The sequence below is a fragment of the Nicotiana attenuata genome, unplaced genomic scaffold, assembly GCF_001879085.1.
Source record: "Nicotiana attenuata strain UT unplaced genomic scaffold, NIATTr2, whole genome shotgun sequence".
Lineage (NCBI taxonomy): Eukaryota > Viridiplantae > Streptophyta > Magnoliopsida > Solanales > Solanaceae > Nicotiana > Nicotiana attenuata.
The window spans coordinates 92,889-104,051 of record NW_017672013.1 but is presented as its reverse complement, the minus strand read 5'-3'; the positions used below and the strand labels follow the sequence as shown (position 1 = coordinate 104,051).

The 11,163-nt window shown below is 32.9% G+C and overlaps 1 long non-coding RNA gene across 4 annotated transcripts; it reads right to left on the bottom strand.

The window, feature by feature from the left end:
• Positions 1-3,771: 3,771 nt before the first annotated feature.
• LOC109211335 lies at positions 3,772-10,525 on the bottom strand. Of its 4 annotated transcripts, none has more exons than XR_002065685.1 (5): positions 10,325-10,525; positions 7,383-7,543; positions 6,344-6,659; positions 6,008-6,255; positions 3,779-4,554 (listed from the first exon to the last, which is right to left on the bottom strand). It is a non-coding gene; the product is annotated as an uncharacterized LOC109211335 (long non-coding RNA). The 4 variants fall into 4 exon arrangements; XR_002065684.1 differs by lacking the exon at positions 10,325-10,525 and adding an exon at positions 7,865-10,311; XR_002065686.1 differs by lacking the exon at positions 10,325-10,525 and having other exon boundaries at positions 3,772-4,554; positions 7,007-7,858.
• Between the last annotated feature and the right edge of the window lie 638 nt (positions 10,526-11,163).

Here is an 11,163-nt window from a genome sequence, read left to right as displayed (position 1 = left end):
CAAATTCAATATTTTTCTTAAATTTCACATAAAAGCTTTCCAGAAACGCTTCCGGACTGCGCACGCAAATCAAGGAGAAAGAACATGAGGTTTTCAGGGCCTCGGAACCCGGAGTCGGATTCTAAAATAAAAGGATGACTCTTTTGGGTCGTCACAATATATATATATATATTATATTATATATATATATATATATATATATATAAAGAACTTTAGATAAAAATTAGATAGATAAAATATGTTCTTATGGTTGTATATTATATTCTTCTTCTTAGATGATTTGATTGATGATATGGTAGTATTAAAATAATCAAATGAAGTTGTTTTCTGTATTTGTCTGAACAAATTCTCTTATTTTGTTCTATGTATATAAAATGTATGGCTAAATCTATTATAGAAAATAATTCGGTTTCTATGTCTAGTTTAAACTCTTCTAAACTTTTGTTTAGGCTTCTAGCAAATTCTTCTGGATTATAGTTAGAGACATTAATAGGCATTAACATTTTTCTTTTTATTTTATGGTACGGTAAAATTTTTAAGGTAAAAAGGTAAGAATATTTGTGGTAAAAATTTCTTTGTGATTAAAGTCTTATGTTGTAAAATCCTACTCGTTACTCTCTATCTCTTATTCTGTAAACCTATATTGTTACATTATTATCAAAATTATGAACTGAAATTACCCCTTCTATACTCTTTTTTTTAACAATTCACTCTGCTCATCTCTTCTTCACAACTTTTTAAAGATAAAATAAATTTCTTCTTAACTCTTTTTTCTTTAACCTCACCCTGGACACGGTTAAACATATATACCCATTTCTGGTTAATTTTGGGTTTGACCTAACCGGTTTCTCCTAGGAATTTATAGGTTAATCCATCAAAATTGTTAAGAGATTGGAAAGATAACCATATACTAAGAGTGATGTCTAGTTATTTACAAACTAATAATTGAGGAATAAAAAATATAAAGCTATACATAATAACATAAAACTGTAAAAACAGGGGAAATATATATATATATTTCTGCACACTATATTAAATAATAAGATAAAAACTAAGATTTATTAAAATAATATGATATATTAGATCATAATTTTATAAGATTAATATTCTATCATATTATTCGCGCATGGTGCGGGTTCTAACACACTCCGGATGGCATAAACTGCCTCGCAAATACAGAGGCGGATGCACCTTGGTCGAAGCGGTGTCATCCGACACGCTTCATCGGAAACTTTTAATAAATTTGTTTATCTAATTAATATGTAAATACCACTACAAGAGAAGTGATTTTTAGCGACGGAAAATCCAGTCGTTAAAAGCCCAAATATGGTCGCTATAGGTCATTAACGACCACGCAAAAATTGGTCGTCACCGGCCACTAAATGCACCGTCGTTAAAAGTTAACGACCGGATTGGAATTCGGTCATTAAAGATTCTTTAGCGACGACGTAATTTATAGTCGTTATTCTTACTCTTTTGCGACCGAATTTTTCCCTCGTTGATTTGTCATCCGGTCATTAAAGCTCTTTAAAAACAACCACAAGTTCGATTACTATAATTATTTTTAGCGACCGGAGTTCCCTTTCGTTAATTGTACGTTAGTTTTAACGATAATATTTTTAACAACCAATTTTTTCGCTAATACCTGTTTCACAATCTGACAATCCAATCATTAAATAATTGTAAAGGCCATATTTTTCTTCGCTAATATAAATTTTTAATAAATACAATTAGTAATTCATAATTTTTTCCCTGTGTTTGCGCAATAATATTTGTTATTCCATATAATTTTACACACACACATCAGAAAAAATAATAAATAAAACATGTATTCACATAAAATTAATCTGTCAATTAGAAAGAACTAGTAAAATAATACATTGCTAGAATATATACCCATCTAAACTGTATGACTTTCTCACTATCAATTCCTGAAAGAGAGAAAATGAAATTTCAACATATGTACAAATGCCAACATCCCTACACAACCACTAAGAAAGCTATAAAATCTAATATGCATCAATTTGCTTTGTACTTTCTTCAATGACATCTTCATTCTTCAACTTTTTAATCTGTTAAAAGAACAAGCTCATGTCAGTATAGTAAAAACTTCTCTAACTAATTTATTTAAAAAAATAAATGAATAAATTTAATCACCATGTTAATTGAACAACTGGAGTAAATAATTCAACCTTGGCGATTATAAATCAAATGCATAAGACACAAAAGTTTCTGCAGTTCAAATAATTTTGATTAAAAAGTCCCAAAAATAGCTAAACCACAATCAAATGTAAGCACCATCTCCAGTGATGATATGTCTTTGTTGACACCTTTTTCCTTTTTCCCCTAATAGTATGGGGGGTGGGGGTTGCGAGGAGACAACAACAATAAAGAGACAAGTTCCTAAAACCAGAAATTATTAAAAGCAAAAAAAAATATATCAGTACACATAATTACATTGAGAAAAAAATATCAAACAAGAAATAATTCATTTTAGCCACTTAAGCTGCTAAAAAGCCTTTTGACATGAAATCATTTTGGTCTTGAAAGACGTGATAGTATTTATTAAACTAAGAGTTATCTTTGGGTTCTATTGTTATGCTGCAGTTATACTTGAGAAAGAGCAAACAAATAGTGCAATAATTTGATGTTTCTGAGTAGAGAAAATATTGTGCAAGTAACCGGTAGCTCTGTGATGGAAAGGTTATGCTAACAATGTCTTTAGGGTCTCAAATGTTGTGGTACCCATTTTTGAGCTCGGGTTATATATTGTGTACCTGATGAAGTAGAAACCTAATTTAGTAGTGGAGGAAGCCGATTATCTAAAGTAAATAGGACACTTTTTTACTAAGCATTGCTTTCTTCATGATAAGTTATAGTAGATCGAAAAGATATGTGCTTTGCCTATGCTATATGAACTCGGGTAAATAAAGCAAGAATGCATGTTGAGGCGGTTGATTTGCCTAGGTCCCTTAATATGGATATAGGGATACCGAGAGTTGCTGCAAGGCTATTGATAACAAATAAATGCAGTTTCCAGTATGTATTGATTTACAAGTTTGATGATTAATTAGCATTTCTTTTGGGAGTTAAAAAGTTAGTAGTGGACTTGTCTTGTTTTGCATACTTATTCTAGACATTTAGGATTAGCACAAGGTTAAGTTATCCTTTTGTGTTCTCTCCATTTTAACCTTCTGGGGTATAGCCGATATATTTATGGCAATTATTGATCATGCCTGAAAAGGCTAGAGAAGGCACCTATGTGTGTATCTCAGAAGCTGATCTCAACCGTAGCATATCAAGTCATTTAGGAACCCAGGGTGTGCCAGGTGAATTTAACGTTCTCAGCCTGATTTAGCTCCTTTCTAATCCTGAAGTTTCAAGAAGCTTTCTAATCGTAGACAAAATACAGATAACAGGATTATTTAATCTTTTATTCAGAATCAAATGATGCCATGACACTTTAGTTTTCTGCAGTTAAATTGCATGACAATTGAGTGATGTTGTGATTCTAATTTAATCTAATTGAAGCGGCAGTGCCACTAACCTCTTTTTCTCTTAACACAAACTTAATCTTCATACATATACTTAATCTCCCGTAAAAGGCAGAACATCTTCTACTGTTAGGTGACAAGAATACAATGAAAGAAAGACATGGCAATAGAAAGTGATAAGGTGGCTAAATAAATGAATATGACATATGATAACTGTAACAAGTTGATAGATTTTCTTTTCGAGTTGCATTCAACTCATCCAACAGTGCAACCCTAGAGGAATTACCGCCTTTTAACTCCTTAGCGGTTATCCCGCCTCCAAATCCAACCACATTGCTCTTGCATTGAGGTCCAAAGCACCTTTCTACAACCTCAATGTTTGTAAGAGACGGCTCGGATTGCACCAATTCTTGAATTTCAGCCTAAAAGATTATAATCTTTGAAATAATGCAATACTTTGATAAAATAAAGGGTGTAAAATGAAATTTATCAATCAACATACATATTTTTCGTTGGTTTCAGGTTCGACAAGCTTATCGTCCTTCCTATGAGTCTCAAAGAAAATAGTCGCCATATCTGGTGGATTACCACCTTTGCCTCCCTTTGCATTTAAATAAACAAGTCAAACAATTTCTTTTAATCAAAGAGGGGGTTTCTTAATACAATAGCACGATTTACTTACCAGCTCATAAATAATCTCACTGATAGGCTTGCTACCCGTACGATGAGGCATAATCAACTTAGACCTATTCACTTAGTTTCTCGTACTTCTTTCCTATAACAACAAAAAAAATAGAAGGTGTAGTCTACCGCTTAAAAAAATAAGATGCTATAAATATTTATGAAGTCATACATTAAACTTTTCAGATAAGAAGTGCTCCTTGACCAACCATTCCCAATCACTCTTGTCGACCCCCTCTGACACATCCTTTAGAACATCGCGCAATGGCTTAGACTTCACAATCATGTGCAGCGTTCCTCTCCAATTGTTCCATAACCTTCTCATATGTTTCAAGACATTATCTCTTTAACCATTTATGTCAGCACGATCAAATTTGTCCTATAATATTTTAAAAATATCATCAAACATGTAATTCAAAAGTTTTAAATAAACAAAAAAGAAAAACTGAACCAACAATATAAAATAAAATATTTAAGAATTACTAGTGACAACTTAATTTATCTCTTAAGATGACGTGATTATTAAATGTGAAAACATGCTCGACATCATAATTTGGTCATATATAAACATTTCCAATACAACAGGAGAAGAGAGCAGATTCATCGATATGATTTGTAGATGTGTCCTTTATATTTGTCGGTTTCCATCTCTAGCAAATACTTTCACTGGGAGGAAAAATCTCATTCTGGATCTTAATTATTACTCAATAATGGAACTGATCTTTGGATGCTATCCTTAATCATTTCTCTATGTCCTCTAACTTAAAGACTAAATGAATGAAAGCATCAAATATTATCATTGGTCGATCAGTTTATGCACCAAACTATCATACAAAAAAATAATTTACTCAAAGCAATATGAATCTTAAGGAACAAATGTTAATAAATGAGAAAAACTCTATGGAAAGGAGAAGGCACATATTCATTAGTGGTTGTACAACAAGCACAACTTTCTCTACATACATTTCCACTCTATCTGTTGTAGGAAAGCAGGATGCTATAAGAGTTAGCAGCAAAGCCTTCTTTTACTAATTGACAAATTTGGTAGGCAAAGTATCAGTGACAAGTTTCCAGCTTGGTCCCTACATGCGTACTGTAAATGAAACTAAAAGACTGCACCTATATATGCTGAGGAGTTTCCACTTCTGCATATAGAATTCCTAGTGGCATTCAGTATTAAGTAATGTCGAATGTCAATCAAGTCACCTAAAATAACTATAAAGAATCATGTCACCTGAAATATATTCTAACATTGTACCAACTGACAGCTTACTATAAGTGAAATAGAAGACAATATGCTGATGAATTTCTACTTTCAGCTTACTATTCCTAGTGGTATTCGGTATGTCTTGCAAGGCCATAGTTGAATTACTCTCAATGAGAGTACACCATCTATAACTTATCCAAGAAAAATTGGATATGACTACAGAGAGTGAAGTCAAATTTATCTCATACAGTTTGTCCAAGAAAGTTTGATGTGTCATTACAAGCACATAAAACTTATCTTACACAATTGCTTGTCCATCTCCCTAAGTCTCACTTCCTGCCCAGTGAGGAGGAATTTCATGTTTTTAATTTATTTATCTTTGGATGCTAAAGATAAATGGATATTTTTCTCAATTTATGATGCAGAAGAAGTAGGATATTGGGGTTTTTCTAAAAAGCACAATAAACTATATGTTTCTACTCATTTAATTTTCTTTTTGAATTCTTACAAACCAGAAAAAAGAACTCGATAGATGCAATGATGTAAAGTCACTAGTATTTTCTTTTTATTTTTGAAAGAAGAAAAGGAAAAGGCAAAACAACAAGGTAATACTTTAAATTCTTACAGTAACAGCTTCCCACATATAGTCCAGCTTATATTCTTCGATGTCTGCCCATGAGTGTACCCGCAATGGGCACATATTACGGTCACGAACTAATATACCTAAGTGTCTCACAAATGAGGTTGAATTCTTCCCAACAACTCAATTGTGGTAGAAAGTGACGCTCAACTTTTCTCCAACTTTGAGTCCAAGAACATTTTTACACCTGTTCTTTCCTCTCACTTTTTTTGCCTTTTCAGATTCACATGGACCTGCTAATTTCAAATTTAAGTCAAACAATAAAAAAGTGCCACTGCAATAACAAAAAAAAATGTATTACAATTTGAAACAGTGAATTACTTATTTCGTTTCTCTGAGTGTCTTGCATCACTTCAACTTCTTGCGGGAGGGAAACATCATCTTCAACTGGATCAAAACCAGGAGGTGCAAGACTTTTATTCTGAGCTAGCTCGTTCAGATAAGAAACTGCTGCATTACGATTTTTACTTTTGCCAATCGGGAGTCTCTATTCAGCATTTACTCTTACCGAGCCCAAAATTTTGAAGCTTTGCCCTCGTCCCCTTGCTAAGGCGCCAGGTGTAACGTATGAATGCTTAACAGACTTCGAAGTTGATTCCATTTCAAACTTCTGAGATTTTGATGGATTCATCTCAACCTAATACAACAAAAGAAAGCAGAGTATTGTTAAGCTACCTCGACAAGAAAAAATAGTTTAGCAATTTGTCAATATGAAAGTGCTGCCAACTAGCACTCTAACTATTTTTGAGACATGGGCAAGCATCTCCTTTGATGCTGCTTCCATCCCTCAAAACCACTCGATAGGTATACATAACTTCAAGTTAGAAAGTATAGACTGTTCAAACTTTTGAATGTATAGCCAAATATTCTATCTTACTGAAGTTCTTTCTAGGCATGCCCAAAGTAGAGTTGCTACATTCAGTTTAAGACATAGGGATAGCAAGTGAAAAAGATATAAGAACAAATAGCAGCAGAATAGCTCACCTTCTCCTTTGTCGAACCTTTAACAACTGTCAATCGAGGTAGGGCCTTAGAAGTAGCCAAGTACTCAATTGCAGGTTCATAGTAAGACAAAAGCCAGACACAGAGACATGTCTCATAGAGAAGTTGTTTCAAAGAAGAAAAGTGAGTCAAATACATCATAGTTAAAAGTTGCAGAGGAACTTCTTATAATTTGGCCTAGGTATGGTAAGCAGGTCAAAGATGGAAGCACTAAACTTTTTGTCAACAATTACGGGAGTCGCATGATACATGGAAAGAAATGATAACCAACTCAACAGTCACTTCCCAGCGCTTCGAGAACAAATTACAGAATTTAGAAGTAGGTCTAACATGTGGCAGATTTTGTGTAAAGATGCACCTGAATGGACTGTTGAGTAGATGCTAGTGTTATTAAAGCAACAGCAGCTTCACTCCGTCAGGTAGAACAAATGAAGATCGAACAATAGGTTCCTTCAACAGAGTTGCAAGGCAATTTATTGCAATGGGAATGCTACAACTAGGATGAGAAGGCTTTCTCAGCTGCAGAGATATGGACAAATCAGGATTGATACAACAACAACAACACACCCAGAGCATTACGACCTAAATGTATTAACAAGAAATAATATTTGGAAGATATAAGGATATTTTTTCCGATAGACCCTCGGCTAAAGAAGATGAAAGAAGCACTGATAGTAAGTAATAACAATATTTACTCCTACATAAAATACCATCAATACTAAATAAAGCTAAAATACTATTGGCACACAAAATATTTAAAGTATGTTCGTTACTAAATAAAGTTAAAATACCATCAGCACACAAAATATTTACTCCTACATAAAAAGATAATGTGTTTACCAATGTTAAAAGACTAGTGATGTTTTTCCAACAAAATAATTTTTGTCCGCCTTTATTGTAGCGGAAAGAGAGACCCAAATATTCATTTTGCACTCTAAGCAAAGTGCATCAATCCCTTAGCAAGAGCATATGCACAAGAAAATGAACATAGGTAAACAAACATACTTGAAAAATGTTAGACGAAGGAAAAAAAAATACAACATTATCATGACACACAAAAGTGATGGAATAATAAACCTGAAGAAGCCCCTGACTAGTACAAGGAGCCTGTGAAAGTGAAACAATTATCCATTCGCGAACAGCCCATTGGTACAAAGAGCGAATAGTAGCAACACAAGCATGAAGGTGGATCATTGTGCACAGAAAATAACAGTGAATCTTGACAATTAAGAATCTATGAATATTCATATAGTTGAATTAATTAATTTAATAGATCAATTAAGAATTTATGAATATATCGGATTGTCAATTAACTTATGTCAATATAATCTAACACAACTTGCACTCTGTGTTATTCATATACTGTGTGTTATTCCTAATTTTTATCTTTGCCAGGTAGAGAACTTCTGCACCCTTAAATATTCATTTCTAATCCTCAAAGAATCAATCCTGAATCAACAATATATAATTAGTCAACAGTAATGATCACCTTTTATTTCATTTTTAGTTCTTACAATTTTTGTTGCAATTAAAACGACTTTCCATTAAATCGGGACAAGATTGTTGTTTCCACAATCAGCTCCATGATATTTCATTTAGCCATGGTCAGTAGCCTACTGTTATTGTAACCAAATGTATAAAATATTATGTTAGGTTCTTAGTAGCAGTTGTCAAGCTTTCCTCTTTTACTTCACATAGATTTTCACTTCTTTCCCTCATAGCAGACCAAGTCACTCTTCAGCATTGAGAACTTAATTCTGAAAAATGTCCAACTTTTGTGCTGTCTATTTTCAAAATCTTGTTGCAAAGCCGCGGGGCAACTACTTTTTATCATGAACTTTGATACTAAATAATTGTAGAAGGAACTAAGTTGTTGGAGTTTGATAAGAATCTAGCTATCTCAGGTTTGTATGACATAACAAATATTCTTTCTGTTTCTACATAAACTATCAACTTCGTATTGAGAAACTCAGATGCTTAGAATCACCAAAAGATGCAGCACATTTGTCACAATTAACTGCTGGAAATGACAACATTATATGTATTCTAATTCAAAAACTTTTAGGTATTGTCAATAAGTGCAGAAATTAGCCAAAAATACAGAGCAATCATTTCTAACAGTACCACAATGATGTCTCAAACATCCGAGTGCATAGCACAACCTAAACCATTTTACTGAATAGAACAAAAAGACTTTTTTTTTTTTTTTTGCAGCAAAGACAAAATTATATTGTTCCCAGATTTCAAATAGGTCGATTATAAATAAGTAGATTGTGAGAATGGAAAATAGCCAACTAATGCCTTGCAACCAAAACCTAAGAGCAGCAAAGCGAAATCACCAAAGAATTCTTCTACTAAACAATTACCACATTAGCAGGAACATGAACATAAAAAAGAACAACTGCTAGTATCACAATTACAGTTGCTTTAGATAAAAGATCCAAAATTAATAACACAATTATAATCTTAATTATTCTTGTCCTCCATTTCCCTTTTCTTTTTCATTTGTAAAATTTGAATAGCTAACTGAGATTGACATAATGAATTAAGTCTTTATGTTCCCAACATATACGAGAAGTAGTGCTTCGAGCTATCTTCGGCACTTTGTTATAGTAGATAGACATGGGACAGAAAATATTTAAAGAAATTAAACTAGATTTTCTATTTGAAAAACTATATAGCTGATTCTTGCCCATCAAATTTGCGAGCAAAATATTTTTAGGATTGTTGTTCTGTCCATATCTTATATAAAAGTCAAAGAGATAACACCATGTTTATCCACAGAAAGAGAACAAGGAAAAGGAAAATAACACAACAGGAGGATCCAAAATCAATGCAGAAACATAGCTTTGACGATAGAGGAGAACAAACCTGAGACCTGTTTTACAATACAATCACGACCAGATCCAAAAAATTGTTTCTTTTGTCTCCGGTTTATATAATTAGGGAGAAAGTTAGCAAATTCTTGTCTCACTAGACAAAGTTTATAATACAATCATGACCAGATATATATTGAGAAGCCTTTTTCCCCAACAACGATATGCAATCAAACCCAATTCCAAAAAACAATCTGCTCTGAAAATGAATACACATAGCTATTATATAACGAGCAAAATTCTAAAAAATAAAGAAACAACTTCTGCATATTCAACAGCAATACTCCTAAAACCTACATGTAACTATATATTTAAAGCATATGTAATTATAAGAAGAAACGCAATATTTGAAAAACAGGGAGAGAATTGATAACATAAAAAATTGCCCAATTTCACAATAATTTACTACAAGTTTAGAGCTTACCTTGTTGAGAAGGAGAAAAAGGAGAAAAAAAACCTAGGTTTTCAGAGAGGAACCCAAATTCTGATTCTTCGTAGAGTCCAATTTGTGAGATGTTAGCTATCTGCTCTGTAACTGTAAGTTATTGTATAGTTCTAAAACATAAGATACGTACTCTTTTGTTTTTTGGGGGAGAGGGAAGAGAGTTGAGGGGTGCGTGGGCTGATTGTGGGTGAGAAAAAAAAGAGGGAAAAAATAGCGCGCACTTTTTTCTATTTAACGTCTGGATTTTATGATTTTTAAGGACCGAAAATTATCCATTCGTTAATATTACTCTTAAAATTGGTCTTGATGACCGGAAAAAAAATTGATCGTCATAGATACACTTATAAAGACCGGTTTCAAATCCCTTCGTTAGAATTTGATCGTTAAAAGTCAAACTTCTTGTAGTGTACGAGATATAATACAAATGACACTCATGCATCTTGTAAACGGCTCTCTTATACGATCTTAGCTATATATAATATAAATATTCTTTTGACCAAAAAAAAAAAAGGGACAACGCTAGTGACAACTTACTCGTCAGCTCGCCTGTTTAATTGCCCGACCTTTTTATATAGAGGTCGTGAGTCTAGCCAATGGACAAAGAGCTCCCCTAAAATTCAGTTTAGACAACTTAAAACCCTGTTCTAAAAAAACTACTCTCTCGCTACAATTTGCAATTTCTGCTTGCTGCTTGCGTTTGCATTTTAAGTCACTTTGCTAATACTAATTTACTGAATCAAATGATTGTTGGTTTTCTGAATGGTTATTTGGCGCCTTTTTTGAAAAAAAAATTCTAATGAAGTTATTAAAAAAAAATT